Here is a 22,994-nt window from a genome sequence, read left to right on the forward strand (position 1 = left end):
TTCCTTTGGAGGTTCTTTTTCTTTGTTTGGCATTTTAATGTTTTCCACAAAGAAATGTCATTCCTTGTGCCATTTCTCATTTGGTTTCCCTCCACCTTCCCTGTGCCCACAGAATGTGTCAATGAGGGGCTGCACTCTTGGTGGCTTTCAAGGAACTAAAGGATGTCCCAGCAGAGTTTTCTGCAGAGATGCCCTTTTGTTGCCTTCTCTGGAGCTGCAGCAGCAATGTCTGTGTGCAGAGCTGGGGGCAGATCAGTGCTGGCACAGCAGCTCTGCTCCTGCTGGCCACACCATTCCTGATCCAGGCCAGGAGCCATTGGCCTTCTTGGCCACCTGGGCACACGGCTGGCTCATGTCCAGCCTGCTGTCCATCAGTCCCTGCAGGTCCCTTTCTGCCTGGCTGCTGTTCAGCCCCTCTGTCCCCAGCCTGTAGCGCTGCAGGGGTTGTTGTGGCCAAAGTGCAGGACCCGGCACTTGGACTTGTTAAACCTCACCTTGTTGGGTTTGGGACCTGGATCCAGCGTTTCCAGGGTCCTGTGCTGTCGGAATCTGTGGGTATTGGTGATTCCGAGATTGTAGAAAGTCTCTGTCTTTCTGCCCCGCTGCCAAAGAAGAAGCCATAGTTCGTCCGTGCTGGTTTCAAGGTTGTTTATTTTTGCTTATCTATAACAAGTTCTGCTGCCCTGCCGCAGGTCTGTCCTGCAGGGCAGTGTGCGGGGCTCTGCCCCTCAGTGGGATGGTACAAACATTATATACAAGAAATTACGTGTACTATATTTACAATAATGTGCCAATATCTATCATCTACGTTGAATAGTGTGTCCCTAGCCTAAACCAATAGAAAAATGCCAACATCACCAAGAACATGGAGGTAAGGAAGAAGAAGGAGGAAGAACAGGTTCAGGCCCACTTTCCTCCATCTTAGAACTCCTGACCCCCCTGTACAAAGTAAAACCCCCCTGTACAGGTGTTAAAACCCCCCTGTACAATACTAAAAAATTTTACCCTCTAATTTGTGACTACTTTTACCATATCATCTAACCCTCTGTGACTGCTTGTTCCACCTTTAAAGTTGGTAATTCATTCCATGGTTCAAACTCAAAATCACAGCTGTTTTCAGCTGCTTGCCAGGGTCTAAAATGCTTCTGACCAAGGCCTGGAACCTCTAAAAATGTCTGAGGGACATTTTGAGTTCCGACATCTCCCCTCTCTGTTTGAACCAGAAACACCCGCTTTATCATGCTGTTCAAGGTCCTTCAAATACACACGAAAATGCATGGTAGAACAAGCAGAAGAACTACAAGTCCTATAAGAATATAAAATGCTATTTTCGAAAGTTCTTTCCACAATGGTGAGATATCAAAAAAGCTAAACAAATCATCCCATCAGGACCCTGTAACTTTGTTCAATTTGCTAATGTTACTTTGTATTTGTTTTATATTTTTATGAATAGATTTTGAATGATCGGACAAGTTCATGCAGCACATCCCCTCAAATTCCTCACATCCGTGCCCATGTGTCAGCAGCAAATGATCAATTGCCGCCCTGTTTTGAAGCACTGCTTGCCTTGCACTGTTGATGTCTGTCAACATGTCACTCAGTGCAAACGAAATGGCACGACTGTGTTTCCTCAACCAATATGCTATATGATCCAATTGTGTCAAGGCCGCCCCTGATGCTGCTTGGAATGAGAAAATTGCTACTGCAATTCTCCGAGACTTGTCCCAGGTAGAAACATCATCATCATAATTTGAACTATATTTTTCAAGGGATCCTTTCCTTTTTGAATCAAGAACACCTCTTTGACAGCTTTGTTCATGGTCTGCCTCATGCACTGAGGCAAGGACAGCACAAACATTAGAAGAATTACAATACCTTATAATTACATACAACTATTTTCAAAATCTTTTTTCTACAACTGTGAAAAGTGAAACAAATTGAACACACCATCTACTTATGATTTAATTTTTCTCCAGGTGTGTTTGGTCCTCTGATACCTCTTTAAATTTTCACTCGTGTGTCTATGTGTTTATAATAGATGTTCAATTACTGTTTTGTTCTCATTTTTCACTGCTAGCTAACAAATCATTCGATGCAAAAGAAATGACATGGGCATCTTTACTCTGCCCACAACCTCTTTTGATCCAACTGCACCAAGGCTCTTTTTGATGCCACCTGCTGTGAAAGCAGAACCACTCAGTTTTTCCGAGCCTTTTTTCTTGGTATTAACATTATCATTGTCACAATTTGGATCGCTTCATTCATCAGATTTTTTTCTCCTTGCTCTCTTATCAAGGTCATGCTGTGTGTTAACAAAAGATCTTTCAATGCTGCATGGACCACCCTTGATTTTTGCAGGGATAGCAGGCCAAATTCTGTCCCCGCAAATGAAAAACATTCCCTTCGGTAAAGTGGCTGGATGTTGAAAGGATGGTTTGCTTGTCATTTTGGTATGATTGCACCAAGATGACGCATTTTTATAAAAAGGCTGATTCGGAGTGACATCTATTGTATGATTATCTGTCTTTGCCACTCCTGATGAATTAAATTTGATGCACCATTTCATTTTTGTTGACCCAAAATGTCCAAATCCAGAGGTTCAAAGTGAGCAGCAGGAAGGAATTGTGTCCAAACATGTCATCCCTCCACAGGGTCTGAAAGAAACTTCAGAACCCCTGGAAGGATGTCCCCTGGGACTGACCATCCCTCCACTGGCACACCTACCAAGCATGTTGAAAATGGTTTCTCTGGTTTCGAATGGGTCAGGCAAATGCTGTCCAGACCAGTTGCTTTTGCCAAAGTCTCCCACACTTTTTCCCTGGGTTGTCTCATGGGAAAATCTGTCCTGTTGCCCAAGGCAACAGGTGAAAGAATGAAGCACATGAACACTATCTGTCTGAATCCCATGTCCATGTCCCCACCCTCTGTGAGAAACCCTGCAATGCAGCAACACCCAAACAACACTTGATTTCTCAGAAAAAAACCCCAAGTCTCTGGGTGATCAATCGTTGTCCGACGAGACGTCTGCAGCGTTGTTGTCTGCCTTCGTCTGCGTGCTTCCCTCTCTGCTTCTCGGGTCCACGTCCACTGGCGTCTGCACCCGATAAGGTTACATGTGCTTTGCTGGCATTCACTTCAGTCCTCGTCCTGTAGAAACACAAGCGAAACCCTCGCCCCAAGTTATTAATGTAAATGAACCTTCAATCTGTCCTGACTCTGGGTTTCTGATCAAAACGAAAGGATTTTCCCTTAGTTTTTCCTGTGGGCTGTTTGTAACATATCTGACAATTATTAGAGTGGGCTTTGAGAAAAAACCATTTAAAAAATTCAACACATTTGTTCAACCCTGCCTCATCCCTTTTCTGTCCATCCAAGTGGATTTCAGGGTGTGATGTGTTCTTTGCTTGCTTGACCTGAGGGAGAATGAAGAATATTGAAAATATGTTTGACTCTCTGTTTTTTCAAAAATTTGTCAAGCACCTTGCTTGTATAAATTGGACCATTATCTGTTTCTATTTCTTGTTGCACTCCTAATGATGTAAATGCTTATAAAAAATGTTTGCAGGTATGTTCTGTGGTCTCCCCTGTATATGATGCAAAAATCGCCCCTAAAAATGTATCAATTGAAATATGGATATTTTCGAGCCTCTCAAAAGTTGGGTATTTTGTGACATCAGCTTGCCACAGCTGAAGGCTTTTACAAACCTCTCAGATTGGCCACTCCTGTAAATACAGGAGACTGCACAAACTGGCTCTCTGGCAAGTAGATTTCCTTTGTCTGACTTTCAGAAGGGTGAAAGGTTCCCATCAATGCCTGTGCATTTTTGTGAAAACATGCATGGTTCAATTTTGCCTGCTCAAAAATGTTTGGCAGTGTCTGCAAGATGGGCATTGTGAGCCTATCTACATGAGCATTCTCTTTTACTAAAAACCTCGGAGGTGAAGAATGCACTCTGATGTGTTTATTAATGTTCTCTGTTTTTCTAGGATTATTTTCATGCATAATAGATATGAATATAAAATTTCCTTGTCTGTATGTTTTAAAAGCGATTTCTCTAATTGTTTGACCACATTTGCAACATACACTAAACTTGTGATCAGATTGAGGGTTCCTAAAATAACTGAAAAACCCCTGACTATTATTACCAATTTTGCAACTTGTGGTGAACCTTGTATCATTTTGATATTTGATTCCCATTTCCCTGTTTTTTGATTTTTCCATGTGACCACTGATTTGTGAGTTTTTCCCAAACCATCAGTGAATACTGTCATTCCTTCCACTGGTTCCTGGCTTCTTTTTTGTTTTTTCCCTGAAACTCACTTTTACATTTAACATTTTGTGTGTTGGAAAACGAACTGTGCAAACTTCTGAATGCCCTAACAACGTGATTGAAAAATCTTGCGACTTTGGATTGTCCACTCAAAATATTTCTTCTTTAAATGTAAATGAATGATTAAGAAATCTTTGCCTGACATTGTCAGCAATCTGGTCTCTGCCACAATAATGATCTGAGCTCCCATCTCTAAATCTGTAAGAATTGTTTTTGAGGGTCTGCAAACTAAAAACCCCACTTTCAACTTCTGTGGAAATATTAACAAAATCCTTGTTCAAAACTACTTATTTGAACGATTTTTTTTTTTTTCTTTCTTTCAATTTTATCTGTCCAGTGTCTAGCACTCTCCTCATATTTTTCTCAATGATCAGCAAAATCAAGTCTACAAAATAATTATATCAAGAGATTAAAACATACAAAAATCTTCAACCTCATTTCAGCCTTATTTCAGGCACTTCTTCACTCCTTTTCTTTTTTCTTTTTCCTTTTTTCTCTCTTTCTCTTCTTCTCTTTTGAAACAAGAAAGTTGAAATATAAACCATAATATAGAACAAGACAAAATATCTCAATAATAAAATGCATAAAACTTATCAAAATCGATAACAATTCAAGAAAATTCAAAAGAAAGATATTCTAAATAGCATATATAAAAATGAACAAAGCATGATCATTAGAAACATTGTGACAGCGGTTCAGAGTCTGCAAACAGCTGAAACATTTGTTTCCAGTGAAAACCCTTGGCATCCCTTCCCGGGCAGGGCTGGCAAGTTTCACCTCAAAACTGTGTCAGCTGTAACATTTGTAGAATCGAATTGATGGGTCAAAAATGACCTGCATATCATTCATTTTTGTGCAGAAACCTCTGAATTTTGCTGGCAAACTCATCTGTCCAAGTTAAAATCAGGGTCTGGCCAGGACCCAAACTTTAAACTGGAGAGATGTCCCTTAACATATTATATAAAACAAAACTTACACTAACAATACATATATAATACTTAAAACATAACAACCTATTATAACATTTTCTTATAAAATAAACACTTGAAGTTAAAACCGATAAACTGGTCAAATGACACAAAGATTCATTTTTCTTGAAACTCTTTTGAAGGAAAAAGATGCCAATTGGAGAAATCGTAAGATTAACAATGGCAAGAGGTTGTCAGAATGTTTCAGGCACCTCTCTCTGAGATCTTCTGAAAAACATTTGAGAATGATGAAAAATAGAAATGCAATGATTCCACTCACAAGAGATATAAAAACGAATCAGGAAGTTCACCTAGAAAAATGCACAATACAGTTAAAATTCAAAATGAGACTTCAGAACTGGCATGTAACCTGGATAAGATTACATAAACAACAATAAAACGTACGAGAATTCACTATGAAAAAACGAAGCACAAATCTTCACCTGATAACATGATAAAATTTCTTAACAATAACGTTTATAGAACACTTAAATAGTTAAAAATAAAGGATTTGAAAACAAATGCCTTTTGTATCACTATACAAAGAAATAACAGACTATAAAACTGATTTTTAAACAATGAAATCAATCTCAGAAAACTCAAAATAAATTCTTTTACAACTCTTATATACTGATAAACTTATAATAAAACAGAAAATACTAAAACAAAACCAAGAATCCAATAAATCCAATAACTTCTCCTTAAATCAATGTTCATTATTACTTTGTGAACTGTTTCAGACAAAACCTTCTCATCCTTAAAGAAAAACAACTAAACCTTGCTGCCAAATAAACTTGACCTTTGAAAAACTTAAAATAATTTTTGAATCAAACAGTACTTAAACTCAATATATAACAATCTTAGTAAAGAATCCCTAAATTATATTAACTTTACGAAATCCATATGTATCAAATTAACAATATATAAATCCATTATCAATTAAACCTTTGTAAACTTAACTTCTTCAGGGCCCAAACCTAAAATAAACTTAAAGTGATATACTCTAATTAAATAATACTTAACTTAAACGCAAACCAACTATATAAAAATCAATTCTATCATTAATAAAACGTTAAAATACAACCTAACTTAAACCTTAATATAATAAATTACTAACATTTCATGCTATTTAATTTTCTATATCAATTTTCATTATGATATCTCTTTTTCACAATGTGTTCCACAATTATTACTTATCATCACACCGGCTGGGCGTGTCTGCTCGATCAATTCTGTGACCTAACTGAAAAAATCTGGGGTTGGTGTTTAGAAACATTGGGGAGATTTGAAAAAGGCCTTGTGTTGGCTGGTTTTCAAAAAGCGACTGATGGAATTTTATTTCAGGGTGAAAATTGGGAGACTCATCTCTCAGCATTGCTGTAGGATGTTTGCTACTTGTTGTTTGCTGTGGCTGTTGTGATTTTTTTTGTTTGCCGCGGCATGAGAGCACTGGGAGCATTTCTGGTGCAGTCAAACCCCGCTTCTGCCTGCGTTAGGATGGCTGCGCCTCTCTCTCTTGCTCACCCTCTGTGCTCACACCCGCTGTCAGCTGTGCCGAACCAGCGCCTGCAGTTTTCTCCAAACCCAGCACCCACATTCTCAGCCACTTCCGCGGTCGCTTTAACTCTCGCAAACGCATGCGCAGCCTTGATTCACCCTCTCTGTCTGCGTCGCCATGGGAACAAGGGAAGGAACTCCCGCACCGACCGCGCCCGCCCACACCGGCTCCGCGCGGCCGTCCCTCGGGAATGTCCCCCCCCATTCTCTCTGTCAGGCCTGGCGCTGCCTCGGTTTTCGCTCTGGGTCGGCCCGCGCCGTCCTCGAGCCGCTGCTGGAGCCCAGCGCGATTCGGCGCTCTGCTGACGTCATCAGCGCGCGCTCGCTGCGTTCCGCACTGCCGCAGCCCCGCGCCGCGTCCCGCCCAGCCCCGCGCCGCTCGGGTCTCCCCCCGCGGCCACCGCGCAGTCTGCGGACGGCTGGCTGGCGGCCACCGCCGCCCCCGACGCCGTCTGCGCCCGTGCCCGTGCGTTCAAGGTGCAGGAAATCTCCGCTCCGACTTCCGGGTTTTGCTCTACCGTCTCGCGCATGCGCGCTGCCATCGCCGCGGCGACAGGAGAATCCCGCTCTCCGTCCAGCCGCCGGCCTGGCCAGCGCCGCCGCTGCGAATTGGGAGCTATTCCCCGGCACCTGCCGGACGGTGCTTTCGCACTCTCACGGATTCCCGTCATGGAACGCATCACTGGGCGCTCCGGGCGTCTGACCGCCCCATCCGCGCTTCCGCCGCCTCCTGCGTCCGCTGGTTCCCACTGCCCCCCCCCTCTCGGCTGCACCGCGGGCTGTTTTGAACTCCCCACCCGCGCAGCTGCGAGAGTTCTCTCCTCTCTCTCACTTTTCCCTCCGCTCTGCACTCACGTCTGCCCCTCCCCCCAGGAGCCGCCGGCGCCGCTGCCCCCCCACTGTGGGTTTGGACTCGGACAGTGGCCAGTCCCTTCCCCCACCGAGGGCTGCGTCTGTGCCTAGCTTGTCTCTCACTGTCTGGGGATTTTTTGCAGCTGAGGAGCTTAGAAATTGAGATTTGAGGAGTCTTGAGGAACAGTGTGAACCTGGAGACATAGGACATGATGAGACACCCCCCCTCCCGATCCTCTTCGGGAGGCAATTTGCTTCCCCTGGTGAGGAAAATTGCCCGAAGCTGCTGGCTGGGCCATCTTCCTCCTTGTGCTCCCATAGGAGCCTTAGCTGTTCAGTCTAAAATGCCGCGTTGTGAAAATGACTCTTATTGTCCTTGCTAAAGGCAAAAGTTTTTGCGGCAGTCTTATCTCTCTTTTTTTTTTCTTTTTCCTGTGGCTCGGTAATACAGTTGCTTATTGATCCCTTACGAAAATTTAACTCAAACAAAAGATGTACATCTGTGTGCGGGTGAGTATACTGCACCCACAATAACAAAGCTTTCATCTCATTTGAGGCTATCTCTACCAGATGGGTAAAAGTCTTGCCCTGTAGGGCTGAAAAAATTTTTTTTTGTCTGTCCTTGGGAGCATCCCTTCCCCATGTTCTTAATTTCAACCATTCTCACCAAAAGCTGAGTCACCACGAGGTCAGTCCGGAGATGGCACTGTTCATCGTCCAGCAGGTCACAGGCGAGAAATCCCAGGCGCGCTTCTGGTTTTCCTCCTCCTGGCTGTCCTCCAGACGAGCTGTCTTGGTGAAGGTCAGGTTCTTATCTTGAGCTTTCTGCTCCCTCTCCTCCCGGAATCTGCCGAGAGCATTTGTGCTCTGTTCTTCTTCCTTTCTTTATTTTTTTGTTTTTCTCTGCTGATGAAGGTTGGAGGTTGTTTGATGTTTCTTTTTGTTCTTCTTGCTGATGCCCGCACAGGGACGCCAAATGTCGGAATCTGTGGGTATTGGTGATTCCGAGATTGTAGAAAGTCTCTGTCTTTCTGCCCCGCTGCCAAAGAAGAAGCCATAGTTCGTCCGTGCTGGTTTCAAGGTTGTTTATTTTTGCTTATCTATAACAAGTTCTGCTGCCCTGCCGCAGGTCTGTCCTGCAGGGCAGTGTGTGGGGCTCTGCCCCTCAGTGGGATGGTACAAACATTATATACCAGAAACTACTTGTGCTATATTTACAATAATGTGCCAATATCTATCATCTACGTTGAATAGTGTGTCCCTAGCCTAAACCAATAGAAAAATGCCAACATCACCAAGAACATGGAGGTAAGGAAGAAGAAGGAGGAAGAACAGGTTCAGGCCCACTTTCCTCCATCTTAGAACTCCTGACCCCCCTGTACAAAGTAAAACCCCCCTGTACAGGTGTTAAAACCCCCCTGTACAATACTAAAAAATTTTACCCTCTAATTTGTGACTACTTTTACCATATCATCTAACCCTCTGTGACTGCTTGTTCCACCTTTAAAGTTGGTAATTCATTCCATGGTTCAAACTCAAAATCACAGCTGTTTTCAGCTGCTTGCCAGGGTCTAAAATGCTTCTGACCAAGGCCTGGAACCTCTAAAAATGTCTGAGGGACATTTTGAGTTCCGACACTGTGCAGAGCCCTCCTACCCTCCAGCAGATCAACACTCACATCCAGCTTGGTGTCATCTGCAAAAATGTCCTTGGTTCCAAGGGGCCCCTCAGCATCACAATGTCCCTTTGGTTGCACCAGGCCCTGCACTGTCAGACTGGTTCCCTTGTTTCCATGGGGCCCCAAAATTTGACAATGGACTCCTTGGTTCCATGGGGCCCCTCAGTGTCACAATGTTCTTGTTAGTGCTGCAGTTTCACAGTGGCCCCTTGGTTCCATGGGGCCCCAGGGTGTCACAAAGGCCCCATGGTCACATGAGGTCCCACACTGTCACAATGCTCTCTGTGGTTCCACAAGTCCCCTCAGTGTCACAATGGACTCCTTGTTCCCACGAGCCCACACAGTGTCACAAGGGCCTTCCAGATTCCTGGAGGCCCCAGAATGTCACAGTGGCCCCTTGGTTACACGAGGCCCTGCAGTGTCACCATGGCCTCTGTGCTTCCACCAGGACCCAGTGTCACGGGGACTCCCTGGTTCCATTGGGCCCCAGAGCACCACAATGGAGCCCTGGTTCTATGGGCCTGCACAGTGTCACCATGGTCCTCTTAGTTCCACGAGGCCCTGCAGTGTCACAATGGCCCCAGAGTGTCCCAATCATCACAGAATGACAGAATCAAATAGGCTGGAAAAGACATTTGGGATCACCAAGTCCAACCAATGCCCTAATACCGCCTTGTCACCCAGACCATGTGTCCTAGGGTGACTGTTATGGTGTTTGTATCTCCAATCATGTGTTCTGTTTACGTTTGATATTATGTTCTGTGCTTTCAGAACTGACTCTGAAAGTGAAGGTTTGTTTTGCTGTGTTATCATCTGGTTCACCTCCCCCCATGTCTGCTGGAAAGCTAGAAAAGGCTAGGGCTGGCTGGCTGGCTTTGCTTTTGCTTGCTTGCTTGGCTTGCTTGCTTTGCTTGCTTGGCTTGCTTGCTTTGCCTGCTTTCTTGCTTTCTTGCTTTGCTTCCTAGTTAGGTTAAGCAGTCCAATTCTTTCCCTGGACTGTTGTTTTTTTTCCCTTTCCTCTTTCTGAACATCATTCAACCTGCTCTGGACTGGGATCTGGGAAACACCAAAGAACACCAGCAGCCATCCCCAGTGTCCAGACCCGGGCGACCACTCCCAGGAAAGACCTTCTGGATTTGTTCAGCTCTTCAGAGGGGTGAAAGAGTCTTGTTGTCATCTTGTGTTAATTGTTTTGGTGTTGGGGAGTGCTTTGTTGTTGAATAAACAGGTTCTTTTCCACTTCCCTCTCAGAGGAAATTTTTCCCTGAACCAGGTGGGTGGGGAGGGGCCGTGGGGGTTTCCTGGGGGCTCCTTTCAGGGGGTTTTCCCCAAATTTGCCCTAAACTAGGACAAATATTTTGGCGCCCAACTCGGGGCTCGAGAGAGTGGAAAAAAACCCTGTTGTAATCATATTTTTGTTCCAATTATTTTGTCTGGGTATGGAGCAGTTACTGGTTATGTTGTTTGAATTAATATTGTCTCTTGGGGTGAAGGCCTGCATGTGTCTCTGGTCCCTGGGGGTTTTTCAGATCTTAATCCCCCTGTGGTCCCTAGGTTTATTTTTTTATCCAGGAATAGCTCCGGTATTGTCCCTAATACGTAGGTTTTGCAGTAGAAGGGCACTGACCAGAATATCCATCGTGCTGTGCTTGGGTGTAATAGCTTCCAGAGGGTTTATAAAGGTGCTGAGGTCTGTTCCTGGAATGTATGGTTCATGGTTATGGTTGTACAGCCAGTTTGTTAGAGGGGAAGTAGGGGATGAGGCTTTTCAGCCTTTGCTTTCCTTCTTCTCCTCTGAATTTGTTACCTCCCTATTAGAGAATGTTCAGTTTCCCCTGACTGTTAAGGAGACCATCTTCCTGGTGTTTAATCTGGTAAGCTTTCTCTATACAGTCTGCAGTCTCTCTAGAATGAGGGCTGAGATTTCTAGAGGGGCTGATGAGACCTCTGACCCAGGAGTAGACCCAGGTGTGAGAAATCTTGAGTGGTGTGGGAAATGGGAGGATATGGGCCAAATCTTAAAGGAATTTTCTGACCCTATAGCCTGGGACTTTCCAAGTGAAAAAATTCAGAATCCGGCTGAGGTGGCGAAGTACCTGAAAGAGAAGTGCCATGATAACTCTAAGGAGAAAAAAATCATTGCAGTGAGCTGGGCCCTGGCATATGCTTATCGCACCCTGTTAGATACTGTAGGGCAGCAGACAGAGGAAAGGGGGCAGGGAGATAAATCAGCAGCTATCCCAGTCACTCAGGCTGCAGCCAACACCCCCGGCTCAAAGCCAGCAGCTAAACCAGACTCAGCAGCCAAGCCTCAACCAATGGCTGTTGCTACTAGCACAAGAAGTGGGAAGCGCACAGAAAAGACCAATCGACCAGTGGATGATGACGATGATGATGATAATGCAGGAGAGGGACCCTCAATGCCTGCTGACATAAAATCAGAAGTCAAAGCAACTGGTACAAGATCAGAGGCCAATACTGAGTCCTTTTCCCTAAAGGACCTTCGTGGCCTGAGGAAGGATTATACCCGACGACCTGATGAGTCTGTAATTAGTTGGTTGGTCCGTCTTTGGGATGCTGTAGGCGAGGCTACAATTCTGGATGGTACTGAGGCAAGACATTTGGGATCCCTGTCACATGATCCTGTTATTGATCAAGGAATGATGAGGGGGGCTAACCCTCACAGCCTCTGGGCACGGGTTCTGGAAAGTGTAGCACAAAGATACCTGTGTGCAGATGATCTTTATATGCAGCAAACCCAGTGGAAGACTATAGAACAAGGGATCCAACGTCTGAGAGAAATGGCAGTGGCAGAGATTATCTTCTCAGATGAAATAACAACTAGGAATCCAGACTTGGTACCATGTACATCTGTGATGTGGCGAAAACTTGTACGGCTTGGGCCACATGACTACGCTTCTGCCTTAGCAATAATGAAGCAAGATGAGAGGGATGAGACCGTGCTCGAAATGGCAAGGAAACTCCGAGCATATGCAGATGCTGTACATGGCCCAACCCATGCCAGAATTGCAGCAGTGGAAACACGTCTGCAGAAATTAGAAGATAAGATAGAGGAGAATCATAAGAGACTCAGGGAGGAGATAAAGGAGGACCTTCTCCAAATCTCAGCAGTACAGATCAGAGGTTCTGGTATCCAACGTAGACGTTCCTCAGATGGTGAGAGAAGGTACACCCCACGAACTGAGCTGTGGTTCTTCCTGCGCGATTGCGGAGAAAACATGAGGAAATGGGACGGAAAACCTACTGCTGCTCTGGCACAATGGGTGCATGAATTGAAGGAAGGTAAGACTCAGAGAGGAAGTGCCACCAAAAGGAGAGCAGCTCCAGTTGCCCGTAGACAAACTGCCAGGCATGATGATGATGATGACATGTCTGATCCCCTTGAAGGAACCTCTAAGACATACGCCCAAGGCAAGAAGGATAACCAGGCTTAGAGGGGCCCTGCCTCTAGCCAGGTAGAGGCGAGGGAAAACCGTGTTTTCTGGACTGTGTGGATTCGCTGGCCTGGCACATCGGAACCACAAAGATATAAGGCTTTGGTTGATACGGGTGCACAATGCACATTAATTCCATCAAGACACGTAGGGGCAGAATCTGTCTCTATTGCCGGTGTGACAGGTGGATCACAGGACTTTACCGTGGTGGAAGCTGATGTAAGTCTGACAGGAAATGAGTGGAAGAAACACCCTATTGTGACTGGCCCAGAGGCCCCATGTATTTTGGGCATAGATTACCTTCGAAGGGGATATTTTAAAGACCCAAAGGGACTTAGGTGGGCATTTGGGATAGCAGCTGTAGCGACAGAGGGCATCCAGCAACTGAACACCTTGCCTGGACTGTCTGAGAATCCAACTACAGTAGGACTGTTGAAGGGAGAAGAACAAAAGGTACCAGTTGCCACTTCAACAGTGCATCGTCGACAGTACAGAACAACTCGAGATGCTGTGGTTCCCATCCATAAGATGATACGAGAGCTGGAGAGCCAAGGGGTGGTCAGCAAAACCCACTCACCCTTCAACAGCCCCATTTGGCCTGTGCGTAAATCTGAAGGAGAATGGAGATTGACTGGGGACTACCGTGCATTGAATGAAGTGACTCCACCACTGAGCGCTGCTGTGCCAGACATGCTGGAACTCCAGTACGAGCTGGAGTCCAAGGCAGCGAAGTGGTACGCCACTATTGATATTGCCAATGCATTTTTCTCCATTCCTCTGGCAGCAGAATGCAGGCCTCAGTTTGCCTTTACATGGAGGGGAGTGCAGTATACCTGGAACCGACTGCCCCAGGGGTGGAAGCACAGTCCTACCATCTGCCATGGGCTGATCCAGACTGCACTAGAAAAGGGTGAGGCTCCAGAACATCTACAATATATTGATGATATCATTGTGTGGAGGAACACAGCAGCAGAAGTGTTTGAGAAAGGAGAGAAAATCATCCAAATCCTCCTGGAAGCTGGTTTCGCCATCAAGAAGAGTAAAGTGAAGGGACCTGCTCGAGAGATCCAGTTCTTGGGAGTGAAGTGGCAAGATGGACGGCGTCAGATTCCTACAGATGTCATCAACAAGATCGCAGCCATGTCTCCACCAACCAACAAGAAAGAGACACAAGCTTTCTTAGGCGCCATCGGGTTTTGGAGAATGCACATTCCTGAGTACAGTCAGATCGTGAGTCCCCTCTACCTGGTCACCCGTAAGAAGAATGATTTCTGTTGGGGCCCTGAGCAGCAGCAAGCTTTCACCCAGATAAAGCAGGAAATTGCTCATGCAGTAGCCCTTGGCCCAGTCAGGACAGGACCAGATGTGAAGAACGTGCTCTACTCTGCAGCCGGGAACCATGGTCTGTCCTGGAGCCTTTGGCAGAAGGTGCCTGATGAGACTCGGGGCCGACCACTGGGATTTTGGAGTCGGAGCTACAGAGGGTCTGAAGCCAACTACACCCCAACAGAGAAGGAAATCTTGGCCGCCTACGAGGGAGTCCAGGCCGCCTCAGAGGTGATTAGCACAGAAGCACAACTCCTCCTGGCACCCCGACTACCGGTGCTGGGGTGGATGTTCAGAGGAAAGGTTCCCTCCACCCACCATGCCACCAGTGCTACATGGAGCAAGTGGATTGCTCTCATCACGCAGCGTGCCCATATTGGTAAGCTGAATCGCCCTGGGATTTTGGAAGTAATTACAAATTGGCCCGAAGGTGAAAGTTTTGGTGTCGCAGATGAAGAAGAAGAACCAGTGACACGGGCTGAAGAAGCTCCACCATATAACCAACTACCAGCAGAGGAAACACGCTATGCTCTCTTCACTGACGGTTCCTGCCGCATCGTAGGGATGAATCGGAAGTGGAAAGCAGCTGTATGGAGTCCCACACGACGGGTTGCAGAGGCCACTGAAGGAGAAGGTGGATCAAGCCAGTTTGCTGAACTCAAAGCCGTTCAACTGGCCCTAGACATTGCAGAAAGGGAGAAGTGGCCAAAGCTCTACCTCTACACTGATTCATGGATGGTAGCCAATGCTCTGTGGGGGTGGCTAGAGAGGTGGAAAGAAGCTAACTGGCAGCGTAGAGGAAAACCAATTTGGGCTGCTGAAGAGTGGAAAGATATCGCTACCCGGGTAGAGAAGCTACCTGTGAAGGTTCGCCATGTAGATGCCCATGTACCCAGAAGCAGAGCTAATGAAGAGCAGCAAAACAATCAGCAGGTAGATCAGGCTGCAAAGATAGGGGTGTCAAAGATAGACCTCGATTGGGAACACAAGGGAGAGTTGTTCCTAGCACGATGGGCCCATGATGCCTCAGGCCATCAGGGTAGAGATGCCACTTATAAGTGGGCACGAGACCGAGGGGTGGATTTAACCATGGACAGTATTTCTCAGGTTATCCATGACTGTGAGACATGCGCTACCATCAAACAGGCCAAGCGGGTGAAGCCCCTGTGGTATGGTGGGCGGTGGTCCAAGTACAAGTATGGGGAGGCCTGGCAGATTGACTACATCACACTGCCCCAGACACGCCAAGGCAAGCGCTACGTGCTCACAATGGTAGAAGCCACCACTGGATGGTTGGAAACCTACCCTGTGTCTCATGCTACAGCCCGTAACACCATCCTGGGCCTTGAAAAGCAGGTCCTTTGGAGGCATGGTACCCCTGAGAGGATTGAGTCAGACAATGGGACTCATTTCAAGAACAGCCTTATCAACACCTGGGCTAGGGAACATGGCATTGAGTGGGTGTACCACATCCCCTACCATGCACCAGCTGCAGGCAAAGTGGAGAGGTACAATGGACTGTTAAAAACCACCTTAAAAGCATTGGGTGGGGGATCTTTCAAAAATTGGGAGCAACATTTAGCAAAGGCCACCTGGTTAGTTAACAGCCGAGGTTCCACCAATCGAGCAGGTCCTGCCCAGTCTGAGCCCCTGAATATAGTAGACGGAGATAAAGTCCCAGTGGCACATGTCAGAGGTTTGTTAGGGAAATTAGTGTGGATCAATCCTGCCTCGAGTACAGACAAACCCATTCGTGGGATTGTCTTTGCTCAGGGACCAGGTTGTACATGGTGGATAATGCAGAGAGATGGAACAACACGATGTGTACCTCAGGGAGATCTGATTGTGGGGTGAAACTATTGTGCAAATATCACTGTTTGCTGGATGTTACTGTCAATGTCTGTGCGTGAAAACACACAGACATGAGAAAGAAGGTATGAGTAAGTGAAAGATACAAGTTTTAACTTGATGGAGTTTTTACATGATGTTGAAGATATGGAGATAAGGGGTGGAATGTCCTAGGGTGACTGTTATGGTGTTTGTATCTCCAATCGTGTGTTCTGTTTACGTTTGATATTATGTTCTGTGCTTTCAGAACTGACTCTGAAAGTGAAGGTTTGTTTTGCTGTGTTATCATCTGGTTCACCTCCCCCCATGTCTGCTGGAAAGCTAGAAAAGGCTAGGGCTGGCTGGCTGGCTTTGCTTTTGCTTGCTTGCTTGGCTTGCTTGCTTTGCTTGCTTGCTTGCTTGGCTTGCTTGCTTTGCCTGCTTTCTTGCTTTCTTGCTTTGCTTCCTAGTTAGGTTAAGCAGTCCAATTCTTTCCCTGGACTGTTGTTTTTTTTCCCTTTCCTCTTTCTGAACATCATTCAACCTGCTCTGGACTGGGATCTGGGAAACACCAAGGAACACCAGGAGCCTGCATTTGGTGATCTGCAGCAGCCATCCCCAGTGTCCAGACCCGGGCGACCACTCCCAGGAAAGACCTTCTGGATTTGTTCAGCTCTTCAGAGGGGTGAAAGAGTCTTGTTGTCATCTTGTGTTAATTGTTTTGGTGTTGGGGAGTGCTTTGTTGTTGAATAAACAGGTTCTTTTCCACTTCCCTCTCAGAGGAAATTTTTCCCTGAACCAGGTGGGTGGGGAGGGGCCGTGGGGGTTTCCTGGGGGCTCCTTTCAGGGGGTTTTCCCCAAATTTGCCCTAAACTAGGACACCATGCCACTGAGTGCCACTGGAGAGGGACAGTGACTCTGCCACCTCCCCCCTGGCCTGCCCATTCCAATGCCCACTCACCCTTTCTGTGAAGAACTTCTTCCTCTTGTGCAGCCTAAACCTCCCCTGGTGCAGCTGAAGGCTGTGTCTTCTTGTCCTGCCCTCCAGCAGATCCACACTCACACCCAGCTTGGTGTCACCTGCAAATTTGGTGATGGTGGGCTCGATCCCCTCCCCCAGATCATCGGAGAAGATGTTAAACAGGGCTGGGCCCAACACTGATCCCTGGGGACAGCACCAGGGACTGGACACCAGCTGGGTGCAGCACCATCCCCACCCCTCTCTGGGCCCAGCCTCCAGCCAGCTCTTCCATCTCCCAGCCAGGAGGGAACCTGCCCAAGCCGTGGGCTGCAGCTTTTCCAGGGAATGCTGTCACAGACAGTGTCCAAGGCTTTGCTGAAGTCCAGATGGACACATCCACAGCCTTTCCCACACCCACAGGTGGGTCACCTGGTTATAAAAGGAGATCAGGGTGCTCAGGCAGGACCTGCCCCTCTTAAATCCACGCTGGCTGGCTCTGACCCCTCGGCCATCCTGTGGGTGCCCTGTGGTGGCACTCAAGGTGATCTGTTCCATAACCTTGCCGGGCACCGAGGTCAGGCTGACAGGCCTGGAGTTCTCCAGATCCTCCTTCCAGCCCTTCTTGGGGATGGGCTCACACTGGCACCTCCAGTGCTCTGGGACCTCCCTGGTGAGCCAGGACTGATGGTAAATGATGGGGAGCAGCTTGGGGAGCTCATCCACCAGCTCCCTCATGCCCCTAGGATGGATCCCATCCCATCCCATACACCTGTGAGCGTCTGAGTGGCTCAGCAAGTCACCAGCTGCTTCCTCCTGGATTACAGGGGGCTGTTCTGCTCCCTGTGCCCATCTACCAGCTCAGCAGAACTCTTGTCCTGAGGACAGCCTCTCCATATATTGAAAATTGAGACAAACAAGGTGTTAAGTATCTCAACCTTTTCTTTATCTTTAGTTACTATATTTTCCACTGCATCCAATAAAGAGTAGAGGTTCTCTGTATACCACATTTTTCTATGAATTTATTCACAGACACATTTTTTATTCTTTTTCACAGAAGTGGCCAGAATAATCTCTTATTGAGAATCCACCTCTTTCCTTTTTTTTCTGCATGACCTAACAACATCCTTAAACAATTCCTAAGTTGCCTGACCTTCTGTCCAAAGTTAATGCACCTTCTTCCTTCCCCCGAGTTCCCACAAAAGCTCCATGGGCAGCCAGGACAGTCATTTTTCTCACCACCTCATCTTTTGCCACACTGGGACAGGCTGCTCCTTCCCCCTTAAGATCACTGTCTTGAACTGTGTCCATCCTTCCTGGACCCCTTTGCTTTTAAGGGCTGTTTCCCTTTAAAAAATCAGTGCCTGATTTGGTACTCCCCAAATCTGCATCCTAAATAGGCCACAGGCTGCCCTTCCTAAATCCAGTGTGGAAGTTTTGTTGCTGCCCCTCCTTCTTTCACAGATCATTGAAAACGTGATTATTTCATGGTCCCTGTGCCCCAGGCAGCCTCCGACCCCCACATCTGCCGCCAGCCCTTCTCTGTTTGTGAACAGCAGGAGACAGAGCTTTCCTTGGGAGTGGAGTGTTACCAAAAATTCGGTAAAACAGAAAACTCCTTAACACCAGTGCAGCATTAAGAAGCAGCATTCTTTATTCATCTGGATGCACGGGGGATAGCTCCTCCCAAAGCCGAGCATGCTGAGTGCAGGAAAGTTTCTGTTCATATTCTGTATTTTGCACATGTATTCATTGATTGTCCTGGACTAAACACACATCTGATAATCATTTCCCCAGAATTAAAACACATTTCCCCTCCCCTTTACCCATGTGTTCTTCTGTCCTGGGGGTCTCTCTGGTGGTCCCTGGTGGTCGTGGACCCCAATGTTCCCGTGGGCCTGGCTGAGCTGGCAGGACACTGAGGCTGGTGAACTTCCAGTTCCCCTTCTCCCACAATGGGCATTGTGTGGTTTCCATGGGCCTGGGGTTTTGGAGAACAAACTCCAAGTGTTGCTCACCTCAGGGAGAAAATTTATCATCTGGTAACATGAGGTCACAGAGTGGGCTATGACATCACAGAGTGGGTTATGTGAGGTCATTGAGCAGCTACGGCATCAAAGACTGTCTCTGTGACATCGCAGAGTTGGCTGTGACATCAGAGACCTGCTGTGTGACATTACAGAATGGGCTGTGACATCAGAGAGGGGCTGTGTGACATCCCAGGAGGGCTCTGTGAGGTCACTGGGTTGGTCACTCTGCCCCAGCTCCCCCTCACAGTTTCTCCCAACAAGTCCAATGCTGTTCATGCCCAGCAGGGTCCCTGTCCCCCGGTATCCCCCCGGTCCCCCTGGAGCCACAGCCTCCACCAAAGGATGTTCCACAGGATCCACCCCAGAGCCTAACATGGGAAAAAGGAGCCAGGGCTGTGTGACCAGGACTTCAAGGACATGGATTATCCAGGTCCCTGTGGCCTGGGTTGGGTTCCCCAGGGCAGGAAAGATGTCTGGCAGCTGGAGCAGGGTTAGGGAAGGGCCTCCAAGGTGGGGCTGGAGCCCTTGGGCTGTGAGCAGAGGCTGAGGGAGCTGGGCTTGTCCATCCTGGAGCAGGGAAGGCTGAGGGGCTCCTCATGCCAGCCTGGCAGTGCCAGCGAGGAGGGGATGGAGAACACAGAGCCAGGCTCTTCACCGGGGGGCCTGGTGGGAGACAGAAGCCAATGGGTGAAAGGGGAAAGAGGGGAGATCAGCCAGGCCAGGAGGAGATGAAATGAATCAGGCTGGTTTTAGCATTTCCTCAACACTAAAAGCAGCTTGACCTTTCTTCTTCATCCACCACTGACAGCTTTGAAAATCAGGAACTGTTTGAGCTGTTTTGCCCCCACTCCAGAATGGGCATCCTAATAAAGGAACTTAATTGTGCTTATATCTATCACAGAACCACATTTGTCTGAAATTCATTCTAGCATGGAAATCACTTGTGGATGCTGGACTCGTCAGATGCTGCTGGGACGTTGCACATAGCTCAGGGAAGAGCATGGTTATTATTAAATTGTGTCCTGTTCAACTGTGGTCTGTTGGCCATGAAGAGAAACTTTCTGTGCCTCTGAGTCTCACCAGTTCCTGACCCCCAAAGGACACAAACCTGATGAGTTGTGGTTCCCACTCCAGTGGTGGCACTGGGACCTCCCTCCATCCCCAGAGCAGAGCTCCCTTGTCCCAGAAAGTCCCTGGCAATGCAGGGATGAAGGAAACAGGACAGGCTGGGGGATCAGGGGCAGGGCACAGACAGGGATTTGGGGTCGTTGTGAGCCCAGGGCAGGACCCGGCCCTTGGCCTTGGTGAACCTCATCCCATTGTCCTGGGCCCATGGCTCCAGCCTGTCCAGATCCCTCTGCAGAGCTTCCTGCCCTCCAGCACAGCCACACTCCCACCCAGCCTGGGCTCACCTGGGACTGACTGAGGGCGCCCTCGATGGCCTCGTCCAGATCAGCAATAAAGAGATTTGACTGACCTGGCCCCAGTCCTGAGCCCTGAGGACACCCTTGGATGTGACTCCATTCCTCAGCTGGTCTGGGTGCCAGGGCTTGGGTGAGGGAAATGGTGGGGAGGGTGTAGGCACAAAGTGTTATTGATTGTCAGCCATAAAGGGTCTTGATTTTCATATCTATTCCAACTGCATGAGGAGGCACTTGGATTCAGTGTCAATTGGAGATTTCACACAGCAATTTATTAGGAGTAAAAAAAACTAAACAGGACCTGAAGAAATCTTTTCTCACTCTCCTTTTAAATATAGTGTAATCAACCACAAGAGATTTGAAAACTTAAATGATTCCCAGGGCTTGGCTTGTTAAGGTATTCTGAATGTTAATGAGCCCTGGAGCACTGAATTCCTGCACTGAAGAGCTGAAGGCTGAAGAAGCCTCTGGAGCAGTAAAATTCAGCAGCAGCCTCCAAGTTGCTGAGGATGTCAGCAGCCCCCACTGAGGCCATCCCTGCCCAGAGACCCTGGGGGAATGGGCAGACAAGGAGAGCGGCCCTGGGACTGGGGCAACAGAACTCAGAGGCACCAGCGGCTCCAGCTGGGAAATGGAGTGTGGGATGGGGCTGTGAAAGCCCTGCCTGGGCTGTGCCAAGCAGGACACACAAGCCCTGACCCCCATCCCCTAAAAAACTCTCTCAATGGGACATTTAAAAGGAATTACAATTGGTTCTGTCCTCTGAGTTGGATGCACTGGAGAAATACCAGGGAGAGATTCTCAGGAGCTCAAAACAATAAAACATCCTTTCTGGCAACATAGAAGATAAGAGAAACTTTGGGAAAAGGTTTAATAGGTCATTAAATCAACAAAAAACATTTCTCAAAGCATTAATCCTCGGATGTAGGGAGTTTTGGAGGTGGAATCCCAGTTTTGGCCATGACAGGATGAATGATTTTTTCCTATAGGAAAGAGAAGTGCAAGTCCAAGTGTCCTGGAAGAAGATGAGAGGTGGGCACCCTTAGGCCAAGCCAGCCATACCTGTGTCTCCTGGTACCTTTCATCTAGGGGCTATCCTTGGACACAGGGCATTTTGGAGGTGGAATCTCAATTTTGGCTGTGGGTTCCTGGATAGGAAGAATTATTTACATTAGGAAGAAAAGAACAGAGCCCCGGTGTTTCAGAGGTACATGAATGGCAGCCCTCAGGAAGCCAAGGCCAGCCAGACTTGTCAGTCCTGGCAGCTTCTGTCTGGGAGCTATCCTTGGATATAGGGAATTCTGGAGGCAGATCCTCAGTTTTGGCCATGGGTGCCTGGAGGAGGTGGATGGTTTTTTTCTCATAAGAAAGAAAAGCACACGGTCCCGGCGTTTCAAAGGCAGATGAGAGGTGACCCTTGGGTGGTCAAGGCAGCCAGAGCTGTTCCTCCTGGCAGATTTCATCTGGAAACAATCCTTTTACATAAGGAAATTTGGAGAAGAAATCCCAGTTTTGGCCCTGGTTCCCTGGAGGAGAAGGACAGTTCTCTCCCACAGGAAGGAAACCCCAGAGTCCCAGTGCTTCAGGGGCAGATGAGAAGCAGCCCTCAACATGCCAGGGTCAGCCAGACCTGTAAGGTGGTCCCCAGGAGCCCAGCCAGCCAGACCTGTTCCATGTTCCCTTGGTTCCATGGGACCCCACAGTGTCACAATGGTCTCCTTGGTTCCATGAGGCCCTGGAGTGTCACAATGTTCCCCTTGCTTCTGCAGTGCCACAATGGCCCCGTGCTTCCATGAGGCCTTGCAATGTCACAATGGCTTCGTGGTTCCACAAAGCCCTGATGTGTCACAATGGCCCCTGGGCTCCGTGTGCCCTCGCTGTGTCACAGCGGCTCCTCTGTGACACTGCGGCTGCACAAGGTCACCATGGACCCTTGGTTCCTTGGGGTCACCGAGTTCACAATGGTCTCCTTGATTCCATGGGGCAGCACAGTGTCACAATGGCCCCTTGGTTCCATGAGGTTCTGCAGTGTCACTGTAGCAGTCAGAGGCCCTGCAAGGCCTCCCTGGCGGTCACTCGCCTAAGATAAGAAATGCCTAAGTCACGGTGACTGGACCAAAGAAGCCCCTCTTCTGCATTCAGACCCTTCTTACCTCTCTGTAAGGGTATTGGTGTATTCTCCTCAAACCTGGCAACTGGACAATTTCCAACACCCCAGTACCCCATATAAACACCCATTTCTACCCAGTTTGGCAGAACTGTCACTGCATCCCTTCAGAGGAGCTGGCAATAAAGGACATCGCTGTGGAACCGCATACAGCCTTTTCCTCTCTCTATCCCTGTGTGTCTGTCAGCCAGAGGCACTTGTGAGCACAGAGCGAAATCACCAAGAGCTGAACTCACAGAGCTGAAATCACTCCAGAGGTGCTCGCTAAGTTGCCTGTGGCTGGGAGCTGAGCCGAGGGACCCAGACTGGCTGAGCCTGACAGCGCAGCGCTATCCGGACACCCACGGCAGCGGCAGCCCGGGGGTCAGATGGACCCCTGGGACCCTTGGCAGCATTAACCAGGAGTGACTGGGATCACAGAGGA

General features: G+C 47.8%; 1 long non-coding RNA gene and 1 pseudogene across 1 annotated transcript; one reads left to right on the plus strand and one right to left on the minus strand.

Moving 5' to 3' along the window:
* Positions 1 to 22,994, plus strand: part of LOC116807532 (uncharacterized) — a 1,256,502-nt pseudogene that overhangs the window by 705,493 nt on the left and 528,015 nt on the right.
* LOC140681597 (uncharacterized) lies at positions 635 to 7,172 on the minus strand. Its single transcript, XR_012052645.1, has 2 exons — positions 7,022 to 7,172; positions 635 to 5,610 (listed from the first exon to the last, which is right to left on the minus strand). It is a non-coding gene; the product is annotated as an uncharacterized lncRNA (long non-coding RNA).

The sequence above is a fragment of the Taeniopygia guttata genome, chromosome 37, assembly GCF_048771995.1.
Source record: "Taeniopygia guttata chromosome 37, bTaeGut7.mat, whole genome shotgun sequence".
NCBI classification, from domain to species: domain Eukaryota; kingdom Metazoa; phylum Chordata; class Aves; order Passeriformes; family Estrildidae; genus Taeniopygia; species Taeniopygia guttata.